General features: G+C 38.2%; 1 long non-coding RNA gene across 1 annotated transcript in view; it reads right to left on the reverse strand.

The window, feature by feature from the left end:
- The window catches only part of LOC107317373 (uncharacterized), a 32,326-nt gene extending 15,868 nt beyond the window's left edge, over positions 1-16,458 (reverse strand). Inside the window, exons 1-3 of the long non-coding RNA XR_014932766.1 lie at positions 16,244-16,458; positions 10,624-12,016; positions 1,787-5,526 (exon numbers count right to left, since the gene is read on the reverse strand). This is a non-coding gene — a long non-coding RNA (uncharacterized LOC107317373). The remainder of the gene's footprint in view (positions 1-1,786; positions 5,527-10,623; positions 12,017-16,243) is intronic.
- Positions 16,459-19,682: the final 3,224 nt, after the last annotated feature.

The following is a 19,682-nucleotide window of genomic DNA, read 5'->3' on the forward strand; positions in this document are numbered from 1 at the left end:
AGAAAAAAAAAGAAAAAAAACTCCCCACAAGGTGCATTTAAACTTTAGCACCTTTCCACAGTTTAATAAGTAAATGGCCTATATTAAATGGCTGGCAACACATGCACTCTCCTTGTTTTCCTTCCTTTTTAAATGTTTCCTGGCGTGGTGACAGGTAAAGCATAATACAGCTTGGCAATATGGCTTTTACATGGTGAAACAGCTCCTCCGTGCTACGCTAGAATACATATTACTGTGACAAGGGGCTTTATTTTGAATTATCTGCACATACTAAAAGCCAGTGGGAAATTGAAGAGGAGTTTAGTGAAAACTACATACGATTTTGTCACCACTGAGCAGAAAATTTTGGATGGAAATCATGGAGTGTGGGGCTTAATCACAGCTCCTTCTGGTTGGCACATGATAGAAGGCAGCCCCAGCCATTAAAAAATCACTTGGGAAAGGGGGATGATTATTCAGCATTAAACATGTGTCTGTGGCACTGAATTGTTCAGATCACTTGGGGAAGTAAGTCATCTACTTTTCAACCTGACAGTGCTTTTTGATAAAACAGTGCAGAGAGCTGGACAGAGCACTTACACAAAGCTGATAGATGAGATAGTTGGAGAGGATTTATCCTGTGGCAGGGGAGATGGGAAGGACTAAAGCTGTGCTGACTTCTAAGCATGGAGATGAGCAGGCTGTGCAATTATTTCCTAACATATATGTGAAAGCAGAGACCCACACGGGCTGCTCTCTTTGGGGGTAGTCTTCCCCTGAGCCATTCTTGCGCCTCACAAAAGCATTTTCACTTGGCAGCTCTCTGAAATTTAGGTGCTGTTCTGCATTTCCAGATACAAGGAAATATCTTGTATCTGGAAGGTGCTGTTAAACAAAGGTCTTACTTGCTTTGTGGGCTGAAGATAAAATGCTAAAGACATTCTGACTGCTACACATTGGTGCTGGGAGATGAAGGAAATGACCAAGAGGAGAATGGAGAAATTTTTGAGCCAAAGAGTTGTTCTTTTTATCTCTCATATTTTATGGCCAGATAATATTGCTTTCTTTGGCCAGCCTAGGAGGGTTTTTACAATGGCCATCACTCTGGTGTTGGATTTTTTTAATTTTTATTTTTAATTTTTTTTTTTTTTTTTTTTTTTTTTTTAGAATTTGCATTTATCTAATACAAAAATGAGAAAACCTCATATTTTCAGGTTTTTTGCTTGTTTGTTTGTTTTAATTGGCTTGGAAAAATTCATGCTTGGGTCATTTTTACCATCCCACATCCACCAGAGGCCTCAGACAGCAATTTGACAAGGAGCTCTGAAGACCAAGAGAATGTAAGTGTCAGACTGAGCAGGGCCTGACGTAAAAAAGTAGAATACCCTGCGCTGGTGCATACCACCTCATTAAATGTGAATACTGGTACCTTCACTGTCTCAGCTAACTCAGCCATTAAAAGATCTCACAGGGAGAAACCATCTCTGGTACCTTAGTCTCAGCATAACCTATAACCTTCATAGAGCAGAGATGCAGGAAGCACTGCCAGAGGGAAAGCTGAGGCAACAAGTGACCACAAGCTTCAGACATTGCCTGCCACTGACCACACAGTAACAACCCCAACAAACAGAGCAACCAGCTAAGCTGGCTAACCAGATGTAAATATTGGTGAATGAGGACAAATAAATGGAAAACAAGTTCTTTGCCGTTACTGTTACGTGAACTCTCTGTGACTCATGAGGAATGGGAACATCCCAAAATAAACGTAACTGTAAAAAACGAGGGGCAATGAGGGACTTGCAGTTACCTTGCCATTTCCACCAGTTGCTTCTTCTGACCTTTGAGTGGACTAGGAAATCCTCACCAGTTGAAGTGCAGCCTAGTAGCCTTCATCCACACTCCATGCTATAAAGATGAGCTCCGACCACACTTTGAAGACAGGAACCTGATTTTATAGTCAGTCAACAGGCAAATTATTTCTGAGGCACATTATTAATAATGTAGGACACCAATGATCTTGGAAAACTTTAACATCAACGCTGTACTTAGCTGAATAGAACAGATGTTGACAACTTTGCTGCTGTTCCTTGGCTGAAGACAGATGTTTGCAGAGTTAGATGGAAAAGGCAAGAGTGTATGGCCACTTGGGAGTCAGTGGAAAACACGTGCAGCTTCCCCATGTGGGAACTCAATCTGTATTCTGGGAAGTCTTTTAGATTGTAATTGCTGCATAATTAAGTCTGTGCCAGTGCCATTTCTTAGGAGCTGAGACAAGGAACATGCTCTTGGTACTTGTACGATGATGTCTGAATATTCCTTGCATGGCAGAGAAAGTAAAAGTGTGTTAGGGAAGAGCAATAAATACCTTCAACTGCTCTATTGGATTGGATTTTTGAAGGGTCCTCCTGTCTCAGATGCTAATGGAGTGGCTTAATTTTCCTTGAAATGGTCATAATAAACTCAGAAAAATGTAATTCATGGATGAGACATGATATCTGGTGTTGAAAAAATCCTAGGTATTCTTAATATCTAAAAAGATTGTTCAGCAGCAGATCAGCTGTGTAAAAAACGTGACCTCTCTAATGCTTCCAAGTTCAAAATGATTTGCTGGGTAAGTGTCATTTGAGCAAGTTAAAGCTTCACAGTTTACTAAAAGATGTCTTTTGTATTCTGGTCCAAGTATGACTATACCAGAAAATGCTTTCCTTACATCATCTGAAATACCAAATGTAAGGCAAAATTTTGTTTCAAGCTTCACGAGGAAGAAAATTCTCTCCACCTACTATAATATACAAACTACGTAGTAAATCACCCTTCTGAAAGCATTGCATCCATTCCAGTGTTTAAAGGTGTCTGTAAGTAAATCTCTCATTTCTATCAGAGCATAAAGTACCCTGAGTTACAGATGCTTTCACCTTGAGTGCAGAACAGGCAAAACAGTTTTGGGGGTGAAGAGGTAAAAGTACGTCCCATGTGATCCTGGGGTGCTGCTCTCAGAGTTGCCCCATCAACCAGTCCCAAGGGAAACTCCAAAGCAAGCTTCTTCCTGTGGAAGGAAGACCTGTACTTGTGGTGTGTGTTCAGACACAATTAGACTTTTTCCAGGTATAAAAAATTTGCTGTGATCGTCATCTTCTTTCCAGTTTTGCTTTTATCAGACAGGGAAATTTTCTGCACGGGTTTTTTTTTTTCTACAGGCTCTAGAGAAGTCGCTAAGAGCTCTCTCTGTTCGTGCCGTGGGAAAAGAAGCTTTAATCACACTGCCCCTGGTTACATGGACAGGTGAGCTCAGGTTTTTAAGCATTAATGCAATAGAGTTGAGGAGGAGTTGGTAAGCGAAAAAGGTTAAGGAGAATGGACTTACTCAAAATCTTGAGGTGAAGGATGAATTTGGCAGAAAGCCAGAGCAAGTAACTTTCATGAGAAATAATCCTAAACAGAAAATGCATTCATGCCCCCAGATTCCTCTGGCTCCTATGCTGAAACCAGTAGGACCATTACAGCAAGGAGGGAGGTTAACGAGCAGCTCATTCCCTGGGCCAGCAGATACAAGGCAGAAACTGGCTGGAGGGAGCCCAGAGCTGCTCCTAGGCTATTTCCACAAGAGAATTACCTTGTCCTGCCACCACACGATTGATAGAGAGGTTTGAAGAGGTTCACTGCTGTAGGATTAACAGCCTTTAAGTGCTAATTAGCTGATAACAAACTTGCTGTGGGATTAAACATGCATCATGCAGACCATGTGCCATCTGATACACTTTCAGATGAAAAACCACCCCAGCAGAGGTGCCATCTAAACATGAGGTGTTCATGATGTTTGTTATCATGCAGATACTACTGAATGTTTTGGGAAGGAAGGTATTTGAAATACCTAAACCTTCTCAAATTATTAGGCAGAATTAGAAAACAAGGATTTAAGAAAAAAAAGTAATTGTTATTATTAAATCTGCTCCTGCATTTTGTAAATCTGAACCAGTAATTATCTTCCATATACACAACTAACAAAATGTGGTCCATCAGACCATGTCTACTATTATTTGTCTATGTTTATGTAACAATTTCATCATTTGATCAAATAATAGCAGATTCTACAATATGTCATTCAAGTATCCCCAGTTTATCTATAATGATTTTCCTCTTGTCAGCTCATTTCTTGAACCTTTGCTGAATCTGGTTTCAATGGTACTATAAACAATCATCATTGCATTGTAAAACTGGAAACTCTCCACTAAAATAGTGTTTTGATCTGGGTTGCCATAGTAATAAGTCTGTGCTCCCCTCTTTGGAGGCCTTGTTATATGAAGTATCTGTGATTTGCTCAGAATGGCCCCAGTTCATCTGTCAAAGTGGGTTTTTCCTTTTTTAAAATAATGATCTAGAAAATCCCACAGTGGCAACAAATATTTTACAACCATAACGAGAAACATTGTATCACTCAAGCTTTGTAAATCTATGCCATTATTGCATTAGAATAAATCACTTTCCTTAGGTATATTACTTAGAAATATGCAATTCTAATTTTAGAGTGTGTATTCAATAGGGGGTATTTATTTTTTATGTAAAGAGAATTATTAACTTTGACTTCAAAAATACATCACATGTCAGATTGTGTTTAGAGGCCCTGCAGCAAAAAGAAAAAACTGAAATTCTTTCTTATTTCTATCAAAATGCCGCAAATATCCAGTCAGTTTCAGATTTAGTTACTCTATTCTATTCTTAAGCGCTGATTTTTATAATGAGACCAGATATTACCACAGATTTTACAGCTGTGTGCTCAGATAAATGATAGTCAGATTATATACTTGTAAAAATTAGAAGTCCTGAAAATCCATCAATGACACTATGAAAATACATCACTATACATTATTTTAAATAAAAATGGTCCGGTCAGTTACAGTGATTTGATACATGAACTATGATATTTCCTCCTGCAGGAATGAGAGTAAACAAACACTACATCACAGACCTGGTGACAGACTCCACGGCAAGAAGCAAGGATGGAGATCATATTTTACCTAAGACAAATGGTTAAGTTGGTTACTTTATGTAAGCCGCTACCAGCTACAGGATTACTTCATGTAACTCATTGTCAGTTACTGCCTCGTAATGCCTGACAAGGGAATATTAAAATCATCAGTGGGAGAAAGTACGGGAAGAATCCATCTGCATTCAATGAATTCTAATTAAAAAGTAATTACCGTACTGTGAGGAATCTGCCAGCCCCAGCCCCTGGCCCTCCCCTCACATACCGGACTTGGGTAAACAGACAGGAAGGCAAGTGCATATGCAGATTTCCTCACATTTTGCTGGTGACTTAGTTCCGAGTAGCGCCAGATCATGGGATGTCTTCAGAAATAGTTTTATATCATTTTGCCAGGTAGATCCCCAGAAGACACCATGGGGGCAGAGGTGCTACACATCTTCTGTTATAATTGACCTGGGCTTTGAGATTTCTCTGTCATGATGTATCCCAGAATGGTGCATGATGGGAAGAAACTTGTTATTCCTCCAGCAGTGCCAAATGGACAAGATCAAGTAGACCTGGGACTTGAAAAAAAGGAAGAAATATTGACAGATAAGTAACCACTCCAGTAAATGACAGGCAGGCACAGGAAGCCTGATTTCCTTGGGGTTCAGGGGTAATCTATTAACCTTAAAACATTTCAGTGCAAATTTAATGGATTAAAAAAAAAAAAAAAGAAAGTAAAAGCATTGGATGCTTAGCTTAAATCATTAGGTCTGTCATGTTTTTTTTTTTTTCTCCCTGCAAGTTAACAGTGTGGGGGGAAAAACCACCCACGACTAAAAGAGCTAGAAATAGCCAAATTCAACCCAAATATTTATTCATTGGATTATCAAAACTGCATCTACAATGCAGTTCAAGAACATTAAAGGTGTTGTCTGAGAAGCTGTCATTTTTATGGCATTGTGACTGGCATTGTAACAATTATTTTGTGTTTCTTTGGATGGTAGATAATCAAGAGCCAGGGAAATGCTAGCAGCATTGTCTACAAGGCAGAAAGGACTAATTAAGAGCAGAATTTGTCCCTTGCAACTACCATGCAATTTAGTGAAGTCAGTTCCAGCACAGCTTGCATGGCAACAGTGCCCTAGAAGGGTTCTTCAAGGTGCTGTGCACAAAAACACATGTTCGTCATCCAGAATGACGTTACAGTTCTCCACATCATTGTAGTCTAGAACAACAGGAAATAAAATTCTGCATTCAGTTTCCATTGTAGATTTCTGTAACATCTATTTAGAGATGTTCTCACCTTTCCACTGTTGACAGAGTTTTTCTTGCACTGAGAGGCAGGTCTTCTCTTGGCCAAAAGAAAAACTGAAAGAAGGTTCCTTGGAATTCTGTTGGCATTTTGTTGAGACTCCAAATGGTTACAAAAACCATTCCTGCTCTCACATTCACGTACCACTAATGAATGAATGTATCTTCCAAGACTATCTGGATCAGCCATATCCAGATTCACAGTACAGCAGCAGAAATAATATACATTGCCCTGGGCCCCACTGAACAGGTAGCAGGAACAGAATGGGAAGTGGGATGAAAAAACTGAATTCTTTCCACCCTGTAACTCTCCAAGCAGACTGTATTTATGCTCTGACCCACTCACATCTTCTTTTGCAGTACCAGCTTTAGGAAAAAGGGGACGACCCCCTCCCCTCCCCCTCACCCAAACACACTTTACAATGCAGCCCACCTCTAATTCTTAATCTGCTTCTTCCTTGCTGCAGTTCAAATTGATTATTCTTTGGTCTGCGCAGCCTTGAGAACAAATTATTTATATGATTTCAACACAGAGTGCAGATTATTCCCTTCTTCCTTGATATAATATTTTCATTTTTCTTTAAGACTGTTGCACTCCCCTCTATCACTCTTTCTGCAATTTATATTATGTCATACACTCAATCTTCCCAGTAGATTACATTTTCCCCTGGCTGTTCCTGTTGTTATCCTCAGAACAGATTCTCATTGATCAATGTCTTCTGGGGATTTGCCTGTTATCCTGCCAAATACGGTAAGAGTTGGGCCTAGATGTGAGGGATGTTGACAAAAGAGAGGGGTTTGTTGCTCATTGAGGTTGGCAGAGGCTCACAGGAGAGATGACGCAGACTTGGGCCCACATATCCATATTACCAAGCATGGGGTTCTATTCTGAAAGGATCAATAGCCTTTGGCAATATCCCAAAACATGTAAGTACATCTTATCATGAAGTATAGGAGTAATTAATTAAATTCATAATGTATAATTAAATTACCTTCTGATATTTTCTCCCAGTCAGTTACATGACACCTGATTCCCGTTTAAACTATGCCTGCTTTTGACTTGCTTTTGGTATGTAATAGGATGTGAATTAGCTACAATAAAATATATTCCCACTTAAATGTCTCTCTACTATGTCACAGTGATATATAATGTAACGTTAGAATAAATGAATGCTGGACCTTGACTTTTTAGATACAAAAGTGGACTTTCTAAATTTTGGACCTTAGTGTGATCTAAAAGCAAATGTAGTTATATTTCCAGTAAAGCGTTATTAGTCAGAATGACTTAATATACATTTTCATAAAATAATAACATAGATTTTTCAGTACATAATTTGGGTGCTTTGGGAATAGTAGGAGAAGAAATATTTTGGAGTCTGAAATATGCTTTAATACTACTTGTTAATTATCAACAGGCCACTTACAATGCTATATGGTCAGTTTTAGGGGAGATCTCTCTTGACCTACCCTGCACTTGCCCGCTACATCCACACCTCCATCAGCTCAGCACAGACAAAGCATTACATCCATTTTTGTTCTCATGCATCTGGGGACTAAGTGGGGCAAAGGCTCACACCAGTCTTACCCCATTTCTACCTCTTTTTCTCCACACCTAAAATCTCTTAATTATAACAGTGCAGAACATAATGGGGAAAGTGTATCGACTTGTTTAATTTAAAACAGGTTATGTGAACTATCTTTACAATAACTACTTGTTTCAATAATTTATAACTATGATGTTATACCTGACAAAATCATTCAGATAACTAGAGCAATGTGCACTTTAAGTTTAAAGTCAAGGTCTTCCTGCTCATTTTAATGACTTCTCTTGTGCACAAAGATATTAATATTCCTGTGAGCAAACATGGCACTGACTCATTAATCAATAAGAGCTGGCTCCTCTACATAATAACAATAGCTGTACTGGATAATTAACTTCTGTTCCATTGACTTTAGTTTGTACATAATTTCCAGTGGCTGACACTGGATAATAAAAAGCTTTCCAGCTGACAGGCGCCCTTTAAAATCCTTTTTACTAGTTTAGGAAAGCGATCCACGCCTACCGTTGTAAGTAAAATAAAGTGTAGGTGTCGGTGTGTGTCTGTGCCACATTTAAATGGTAGCAACTGGCAATAAATAAAAGACCTAATAAATATTGTAAGGCTTCTGCAAGTCTTGCTGTTAAATTGTAGCGAGCTGAAAGATTTGCATTTTTCTGTCATGTAGTTATAGTCAGGCCAAAGATAAAGGTACATCTACAATTAAATGACTATTCTATGTAACTGGCAGATTCCCTCAGTACAGACTGAGATAAGAAATGCAGATCTGCCTGCATCAGCCTTTTTCCTCAAAAATGTTTTTAATACTAGGTTAAATACAGCAAAGGTAGCAATCCCAGAATGTATACTGTATCCTTAGGAGATTTGTGAGGAGTAAGGTGAGATGACAGTGCAATGTCTGCACAGAGATTTAAAAAATAAAATAAAATAAAATAATTACTTTTAATCCAAGCATTTCAGTTACTGAGTTTAGAATATGTCTCCGCAGAGAGCTGCAGTGACATCTTCCAGAGGCCCATGGACTATGGCACAGGGGCAGGAACATAAGACAGGCAGCAGAAAATTCCTGGCTCCCTCACAAAGAGCCCACAGCGATCTGTGGCTCTTTTACTAGGCTGACAGTTCCTTTGCTTCTATAACTGGAGGTTTTTGTCCATTGGAGATCTGTACTTTATGCCTCCTTTCATAAATAAATAAATAAATAAATAAATAAATAAATAGAATCAACACTCAGGGAACCAATTTGCTGTCATTTAGCAGAGCAGACTGAAGAGGGTAAAAGATAATGCAGAGAAAATTTGGAGTATTGAATATCAGTTCTTTTAAAATGTAAGAAAATTTTGGGGAAAAAAAGATCTCACATCAGTTCTAATTCTTTCATTTGGCATTTTACATTTTTAAATTGTCCTTTCATCTGGAATACTCTGCAGCATTAAGCAAACCACACACATAAGTAGGTTCAAAAGCAAATTTGAAATGCTCTATTCCAGAAATATCAATCTGCCTGAAGAAATTCATGAGTTTCTGCCACCCTCCTATTTCTTTCTTCCTGACATGGGCTCTTGGGCAAGTCAGCCTGGCATTCTGCAGGGTTTCAGGTATGATGGAAATGCATTTTCTGATGGAAATATTGTTCCACTGAGTTTTCTGCAGCTAGCTGTAGATATTAGTTCTGGAATAAACCCTGTTTATAATCCACCACAGAATAAGAAATCTCATCATAACACATGTAGCACAGTTTTTATCTATGACCCACTCTGTTTTTCAGATAGCTTCCTTTGTGACACTAGGTGTTCAGGGGCCAGAACCTTGGCTGTTGAATCAGTGCAGTTCTCTGAAGTTAACTGAGCCACCACAATTTCCCCCAGATGATGATCATCCCTTAGATTGTATGCTGATAAGCCATCCCCACAAATCTGTACATAAACCCCGTACTTTCAATTTCAAAGACCAAAATAGCTGGCTCTATTAATAATACAAAACACCTCACACAGAAAATGCCTTGATTAAGTCGTAATTAAAAAGCAAAAGCATTACAAACAAAAAAAACTGGTACAACCTGGCAGGAAGAAAAATGAAGGCTTCTAAGTGAGTACTTATTCACATTATACAGTATGTTCTCTAGCAGGAATAAGATATGCTGCAAGACAGTGGCCCATAAGCTTCTAAACAGAAGTGAAAACATTCGTGTGTTCAAAATTGTGGAAATGTCAATATTTCAAAAGGTAGTTTTACGGTTCATTCAAGCACTGATAAGAAATCATTACACTTTTTAAGAATATTGATGAATACAGAGAGGCATTAAATGAACGGAAAGCCTTTTATTGCAGTACGTTAGTTTGTGCATGTCTAATTGACTCTTCAAGACTCTTTTGCATGAGTCACTAAACACAGTTTTAAACAGCCTATTTTTATATCACTTCTGAGCAAACTTTCCCATCTTACAGGAATTTCCTTGCCACATCTCTCCAACAAGTACTGTCAAGTTCCAGACAGAGTTTAATTCAGGAAATACCTGAGAAATCAACAATCAAATCATCTGGTTTTTTGTTTGTTTTTTGTTTTTTTCCTACTACAACAGACTACTATGGAACTGATTTATTAGATGAGCCATCAGATTCTGAGTATGAGGGACTCTGGCCAAAGTGGGCTCACCTCTTTGCCTGTCCAGACAGCTCATTAGGATTGCTTATGAGAGAGATGTTAATTCCTGCTTCCTTTAACTCAGCATTAGGGAAAAAATAAATGTGTGACAACTTCAGTGACTTCAGTACCACAAAGCTATGCAGATCTACTCATACTCACCATCCTGCCTCCACAATCCCTGCATTCAGCTGTGCTGCACAGGCACTCCCCTCTGTAATTTCTCCATTAGCAGACGGTGAGACTATATGGGGCACAAACTGGATTGTGGTACAGCTGAAAGCACGTGGATAGCTGTAGGTATAGAAGGCACTGGCTGGAGTCTGCAAAATAATACCAGGGAAAATGACCTCCAAGGCTATTGCTGACTTCTGTGATATACTATCAACTATTAACTCAATGAAATCATTCAAATCAAAGACACTCTGACACTGTCTGTACATGCAAATGGAAAATAAATAGACAGCCTTGCATAAACATATATGGTTATGGTCCAGTGCAATGAGCGTTATTTTGGTAATGCTGTTTGCTCTGCTGAAGCGTACTGGACAATCCTTAAAGCTTGTTATTTCTTCAAGAAGTAGAGTAGGAAAAAAACAACTGACATATATCTCAGTCCAAAACACAGACCAGAATCGAGGCAAATGTAAGACAAATGTTTTGCAGGTTGAAAGTCAAGAACGACACACTGTGTAGAGTTCCTGTAATCACAGAGAGAAATTTCTTTTTCAAGCTTATTTCTATTTCTTGATGACAACATCGTTACATGAGACTGGACAACACCACCAATGATTTTTTTTCACCTATTTGGCTTGAAATGGTAAATTACTGTAAGGGAAAGAACGCTGCACTGTGCCTGTTGATTTTTATAGTCTTTAAAACCTTTCAAATTTAAAGAAAAGCATAAAAATCTCACCCCTCCCCATGCACAAAATAAAATATCAGAAATACTGAGAAAGTAACTCCACTGTGTACAATAACCTGACAAATTGACAAACCTCTTCACTGTGTTTTTTTAAACACACACTTTCATGGCTTCTCCCGGTTGGCTCCTCAGGCTGCAGAAAGGTTCTCTGCCAACAGCAGCAAAATTACTTCATTGTTCAAATTCTTCCTTAAACACTCTCCTATTGTCTCTTCCAAAACGATCTCATTGCAGTGACATTCGTGAGTACCAAACCATGTAGGAAGCTGGGCCAGTATTTTCCAATGTGAATGTTTGCATGATGCTCACAGCTGCTAACTCTGCAGCTACTGCAGGCTGATTGTAGAAGCAAGAAGCCTGAAGAAGCAAAACTCCTTTGCACTGCTGCTAAGCCATCTCTGTAATTGGTCAGACCCAGTGGAGAAACATGCAGTTTTATGCAGTGAAAGTGCACGACTGTGTTGTAGAAACATAGCATTAACATTGCATTTTGAATTCTGGAAGAAAACATTGCCTGGGTCATCTCCACCTCCTCTGTCCCAGAATGAAAGAGAAGTTGAATATGTCTCCTCTCCTTGTTGCTATTTTTTCCACCTGCTGGGAGGCTGTTCTACATGTTCCAGACATGTCCTGAAAAGAAGGAACACAACCATGATGTTCACTGAGTGGCAATACAGATGGGATCCTCTGCTTCAAAACCAGACATTATGGAGGAGAAGAAAGTGGTGTGAACACATATCTCCTATGACTGCCTGTGCAATGGCTTGGAATTGACCATTCTCTGCATCAAAGTGAGCCATTACTTTATTTTTGATACCTTACAGCATGTGCACTGTACAGTGTTAGGGAGGATATGCTGAACCTGAGAAGAACAGACACATTTAAATTTTATTCTGGATAGTTCAGCTAATCCCTGCAAAACAGGAGGACTGCAGACATTAATTTTTCATCCAGCTAGCTCTTATTGAACATATCATCACTAGTTACTTAAAATTTAATCTATTTTTAATAGAAAAATTGATACTGGAATATGAAACATGAAATATCACATTATTGTTCTGCAAAAGACCGGGCTTTTAAAGATAGTACTGTAATCTGGAAACAGACTAAAAAATGTAAAAAGGTTATATCCAACGTTACAAGTAATCTGCATGCTCGCCAAACCCTAAATCATCTGAAAGCAGTTATAATTCACTGACAGTAGATACCCTTATTTTGATATTTGCTGTATGTTTAGTATTCATTACAGCAGATTATTGCAGGATTACTGCAACATTTTTTCCGTTGTGGTACCATTCAATAAAACCTAGTTTTCATGTAATCTAGGCTTTTTTTATTCTCTCCCTTTGCAAAACCTTCATTCATTGTCCTCCAAGTCTGACTAATTGCCATCCACTTCAGTTTCACATTGTTTTTGCTTCTTGAATTTTATACCAGTAATATTCAAAAGTATTTTTGTACCCAAAATAAAATGCAGACTTCTATATTAGCTGCCATCAAATGTGTGTGCACAAAGGCAAGAATGCCTATTTTTCTTTCATACTGCAGGGCAAACAGCCAGACTTAAAATGCTTCATAATTAGGCATTTTACTAGATTGTAACAGAAGATGTATTTGCTTACTTTTACTGCAAAGTCAATTATAAATATGCAGAATTCAAAGTGTGGGTGACCAGGCCACTCTTAGCAGAAATAATAAGACTACAGCCAATTAAAACAGAAAAAGGTTGAGTTCTCGCTTTTCCACCCAGTGTATTTCTGATGCTGACACAACAACAGCTGTGAACTGCCAAAGCCATCACAGAGAGGTGACTCACTCTGGCCCCTGCCAAAATGAAGAGGAGTTGGCATAAAAGCCAAACATTCTTGCCACAATTTCCCATGTAGAAGAACTGACAGAATGGTGGCTCAGCATCCTTACACCACACTATCATTTCCCGTAAGAAATATCAGTTTTGTGAAGACGCAGCTTACACGGATAGGAGGACAAATATCTTCACATCATTGAAATCCTGAAATTTGTGCAGGTTGTCTTTATAATGGAATTATCTGGATATCTTTCTGTAAGCCAAACACTTGAAACACACAACTGAAAATGCATAAACATTGTTTTTACTATTCTTCCCATAACATAATCATTATGTGAGAAACATTAAACTAGACATTTGACTTTATTGATTACTTCATGGACCAACAGTACAGGGAGTCATTTGCTGCCTAGACTAATTAATTGATAGACTAATTCATTGATTAGGTTCTCCATAGCATAGTAGGTATTGACAAATACTGAATCTTTTTCCATCAGTTGTATCTGTTTGCACCAATTACTTTGGCTGTTTCACTTAAGTGATTACGATAGCTCACAAGTGACAATCCGATCCTTAGCTGGTGTAAGTCAGGCTGTCTCCACCAAAGTCAGAGGGCTGTATTATTTCATTCAGTACAGTTATCGGGCTTGTAAATGTAAAAATGAGCTTAAAAAAAAACTCACCTAAGCAGTAACAAGGACATCTGAAACAAACAAACAAAAAACCCGCTAACAACACAAACACCACAGTAGATAAAAATCTGTGTCAAAACAGCGAACGGTAACCATGTTACAAGGCATACCTACAGATTCATAACTTCGTTTCTAGTTTGTGCACAGTCTCAGAATACTCTCAGGTGCAAACTATAGTATTGAACACAGAAATAGTCCTTTTAACTGGCCATTTGCAAAGCCACTATGTTAAATGCACAATGGATTCACATTTTCCATGCATAGGTTATCTGGAAATCAGTCCTAAGAATTTAATTCTGAAAAGCAGACACTGTCTTCCACATATATGGAAGATTTCAGTACGTATGAAATCTCTGTTTTGATACCTGTGATTTCTGACATACTCTATCTGCTGCAGGATTTTAGAAGGATATAGTGATTCATCTGGGGCTTTCTTGCTTCTGGATCAGTGCTGAGATAATAACCTATACGGAATGTTTCTCCATCTGTTGAGCTGAGCCAACAAATACATAAGGCCACCAGTGTATTGAGGCAAACAGAAGTATTTGGGTACTGAACAACTTCTGAATTTCCAAAATGAAGAACAAGAAAAAAATGTAAATCAAACTTTTAGTTACTATTATTATTATTTTTATTTTTATTATTGTTTTTAGTTGCTCTCTGGATAGATTTTCCTTGATGAAATATTTTTCAGGTAACTCAAGAAGTCACTAATGTACATGGATCTTACACAAGAAGGAAACACTGACATGATTTGAAGTTTATGATGAAGAAATTTGTTTCCTTTCAGAAAAAATAATCTTTGCCAAATTGGACAGTCTCAAAAAACATAAATTGACTTGAACGTTCTGTTAATCTCAGAACTGTTCCTCCTATAGTAATCTGGAGAAAAAAATTTCTCTCTACATTCTGGATTCATTTCTCATCTCTGAGCAACTTAGTTCTCTGAACACAGATATTAGCATTTAGCTCCTTTTTAAGACCACAATCAGTTTTTCTCATCATTGCTTGTGAAGGGAGAATGTATACTCTCCAGAGCTCTCAGTAAGAGAATGAAGACAAATTCAAGGACATCTGAAAAAGGAGCCCCAGAAGTGCTAATCTGAGAAGGTTTTGCTGAGGAAGTTTCCCTCCTTTCAAAGCAATTACTTCCTGTGTTCTATATGCTTATGGAGACTTCCACCTCTGATGCATGGCATAGGGTAAAATTAAGTATACAGTCTTCATTGAAATGAATGTTGCTACCAAGCACAATGGAAAAGAAATTCCTGTGAGTGCCCTGTCAATGACATTTGCATTTGCTGCAAACTCATGCAGATGCCACTCTCTAGGTCTAGGCCCTATTTATAATTCCCCTGCTGAACACAGAATACTACACCATTTTGCATGAGTGCTCCGTGGGAAGAAGACATGCAGGCAAAAAATGCACATGGAGAATATAGTCAGGAAAGAATATAACTGTGCTAAAGGAACGTTTTTTTGTCCTTCACACATACATAGAACACAGACAGTGATTTGCATCCCAGAATTCAATTACATGTAATTAAAATCAATAGAAAATCGACATTACAAAATCAAAACAAATTAAAGCACAAATTTAATCTGTTTCCCATTCTGGACTTCGTAACGAAGGATTTACTCTGAAGATGCTATACTGTAAACAGGCTCATACCTACTGGGTATGTCTTACGCAGTCTTCCTTAATACAGCACAATTACCACTCCTTGTACGTGAAAGGAGATGATCTACTATCCTCTCAGCTGACTGACAGTATCCTGGCCTGACTCTGCTCACACAACAGTTGAATATAGATGCTTCTACATTAGCACAGTGGGATTTATTCGTGATTAGTGCCAGAAAATATTATAACTTCATGCAAATTCAAGCCCTGTGGACACAGTAACTTTCAGAACTCTTCAACTTTTCCACTTAAAAGGTTCTGTTTTTCATGAAAAGATATTGAATGCGCAAAATTGGGATAAATATATTTCTCATGTTTTTTTCTACTTTCGATACGTTATTATCATCAGCAATGTGTTGTACTCTGCAGTGCAAACAAATTATTTTAAACGCTACTAAATGGACTACATTTCTTTTAGCAAAATTAATATTGTCATGCCACTGAACATGATATCATCTAACCTCTAAGACTACAAAGCATCAAGGAAAAAGCTGTGCTGTTCATGATGTTTTTTTTTTCCTTTTGGAAACATCAGCTCAGGATTTCATTTGACAAAAGTAGAAAGTGAACAGCTTTTGGTTAGACATGAGAGATCAAGGGCCTTCTATTTATTACCTAATTTAACATCACATCAGCATGGATCTAAAACATATGAGCCCAATATGGCCTTTACTTACCATCAACTGGGTCCTTCAACTGACTCGGATGATCTTGATAGACAGACAGATTGACCTCAACGTTGTAGTCCCCAGCTGAAGGGAAATCAGATTTTAAACCACTGCATTCTTCCAGTCTGACTTTCCATTGCTGTTTCTCCTGGATGCAACATTCTCCTCCTGCTGCAAAACTGTAGAGCTTTAGCTTTTTCAAATAATTGGCCCATCCTACCTATAGAACTATTGAAACTGAAATCTTGTCAGATGAATAGTAAAGTCTGACTAATGCCAAATACAGTAACATAAAAATATTTTGTAAATGTGGCATCATTATCTGCATTTTGCACATTTTGAGTCAATGAATTATTGTCTTTTCTAAATTATGAAGAAAAAAAGAAAAACCTGAGAGTAATTCATACTAATTACAGCTAAATTGGCTCTGCAGGGGGAAACATTCCAGAGCTGACATATTTTCTGCAAATTGCAGATTTCTATTTCCCACTCCAGTCATGATGAGCACACTACTGTGTATTATTCATGCTATGATCTCTTACTTCTTTTGAAACATCTGCTCTTGCCCCAGGTCAGAGACAAGACATGGCTGATGTAGGATGATTACTTCTGTATTTCTAAAGCTTTGGTCACACACTCACCTCTAGAAATGGACAGAAAGAGCAATCACCTGTGGCATCACACTGGCAAAGCTGCTGCTTGCCTCATCTGACTCCAGATCCTTGAATATACAGCATTGTGCTGCTGCTGCCACCAAACAAAAAATTTGGCTGTGTGATGTAGGAAGGAGATACAGCTGGAAGGCAGGACTCAACTCTAGTGCTTCTCTGCATTCCTCCCCTTCCAACAGGATACAGAACTGGGCTTCAGCCTTGTCCACAGCCCCTCTTTCCTGGAGTGACAACCTTTAAGTTTACCAGCATTGCTGACGAGCCTTGAGCCAGCTCTGGCTCTGTCACACCAGTGCCTGCAAACAACCTGTGTAACCTATTGTAGGGAACCTCCTTTACAGGGTGATGGACTTGGTCTCCAGAGGTCCAACACCTATGATTCTGTGACTCTGTGATTTATTTGTAGTCATGGCCATTGGATTTATTTATTTATTTATTTATGGATACTGTCAAAGCAACAAACCCTCATGTAGGAGAGAAAAATTAGCTACAGGATGAGGCAGAACATCAACCCTGTTCATCTCAGATTCCTGATTACAAAGATTTCACTATCAGTTTTTTTCAGCAGAAATTACAGGTCACTAAAACCAGCATATATCTGAATCAACTACATCTCAATATGTAACAGTCTTTGGGCTTTCAAAAAAATAGTATATTTTTTGAGGATTTGATCAGGAAACTGCCAGAAAAGCAATATGATTTGAACGTACTGTTTACTATTACTGCTTTCACTGGGCAATTTCATTCTGTCTTCAGAATGACAGTAAGAAACAATTACTGAAAAGGGTACACAGTTCTCCAATTTAGTTTTCAATAGTTGATGAATCAAACGGGAAGTGTTGACCACGCTAGGTCACAGAAAAGTCACTTTGGTAGACTTCTGCTCACTTCTGACCAGAAATACACTAAGTGAGGATGGTCCCAAACAATGCCTATCCATGCAAAAGCTTAGTTTCTTATTATTGTAGAACACAGCAGAAATCTGCCTACTTGGTCTGAGCAACTGTTTCTCAATCAATAATTAAGTAACTTTAAGGTCCAGATCTATACAAAGATATTGATATTTTCACTGAAAATGAATCAATATGAACAGGGTAAAGCATCTGAGTAAGCCTTTTTAATGGCAGTGTTTTGGCTGTGAGAAGTAAATTAATTGATTAACTGAATGACAAATATTGGACATCCAAAGTAAGTCTTTTCACACTTTCACAACCCTTTTAAGCAACTCATTTCAATTCTTTTCTTTGTTTCCCATGTCTTTTTTTTTCCCCCAAGTTTTTGGGTTTTTCTGTTTGTTTGTTTGTTTTTTAAATAGAATTTACTGGTCTTGTGCAAGTTATGTGTATTTATATTTTATGTTAATAAGGAGAGTTTGGGTGAAAAGTTGCAAAAGAAAAGAGCAAGCTGAGACTTCTCGAAGGAAGGGCATTTCCTAATTTATAAAATGCAAGGGATACTCCTGAAAAGGCCACGGCGTGAGAAAATAGACCTACCAGGAGACTGTAAGGGAACAACACACTGAGCGATGGGAAACTTTAAGGGAGAGAAAAATACAGCCATCCCTTTGCTGTGCTGGACAAGAAATGGTTATGGATAGGTCTTTTTCATCATATTCTGAAGTCATCTGTTCCCAAGAAATCCAAGGTAGCAGAGTCGGTCGTAAGGACAGAACCTTCTAGCAGTTTACATAAAGCATCTCTGGGCCTGCACTGCCATGGCATGTACGCACCAATCTTGACTTATACAAAGGTTGTGCTCACATGTGAAATCAGAAGAATCCCATCTTCTGGGGTGGAAGAAAGAGAAAAGTGACTCCTTTCATCCATTTGCTTTTCTTTCCCAGGTTCTGAGCTAGCAAATTCAGTTCAAGGAAATGTTATCTTAATTGTTAGGATGAGGGACTGTATAGCCTCACCTCAGGGGTTGTCCCCAGAACAAGCAAGGAATAGACTCCAAAATTACAGCATCTCTCTTCAGATGTGTATTTCTGTACAAAGGGAAGGAGAAATGCAAATGGGAAATTGGGACAGTAGAAATGGTAACTTTATTTGTTCAAACAACCTACTGGTAAGAAAAGAAACTGTTAGCTTTCCTAATCTCCCTAGCCTTTCCTTTTTCCCTTATTGTTCTCTGTTTCTGTTCTATTCAAGTTTTCTGTTTTATTCAAGTTCCTAGGTTTTTTGCCTTTAAGCAATGATTTCTTTTATTGTAAAGAAGTAAGCCAAAGAAGTCAAAGCTCTGCACCATCCCTTTGTTTGTATGCAGCTCTCAAGTGGCAGTGTAGGTTCTAGGGCCATTAGTTCTGTTGTTGGTCACAGAACAACTGCTGCCCCATAGCACCTGTAAGCTGTTGTTGCGACTTCAATTTTCTGAAAATATTTTAGAGTTGTCTTTTTTCATTACTATTTATTAAATGGATACACATTCTCATCTGTAAAGGTTGAAACTCCACTTTTCCATCTGTCTGTGCCCTTTTTGGAATTGTATGTCCCCTGTGGTGTGCAGCTCAGAAGTGTTCACTTATGTACTAACAAGAAAGAAAGAGAAATGAAGAACGAATGTGTGACAGAACGGAAAATACTGAACTATAAAAATGACCTCAAAATGGCATAAAGAAGTAGCATGGTACAGACAGACCCCACTCACAAATAAATATTAATCTGCCTTGCATGTAAGATTGATAATTAATGTTGAAGAGGGTGTACAATCCATTTTTCAGTGTAAAAGTGTTTTCCTCTTTCTTTTTTTAATCAACATTCAGCACTTTGAAATCTCAT

The sequence above is a fragment of the Coturnix japonica genome, chromosome 11 (genome assembly GCF_054131305.1).
Source record: "Coturnix japonica strain WE chromosome 11, WE-NBRP24, whole genome shotgun sequence".
In the NCBI taxonomy this organism is placed as follows: Eukaryota; Metazoa; Chordata; class Aves; order Galliformes; family Phasianidae; genus Coturnix; species Coturnix japonica.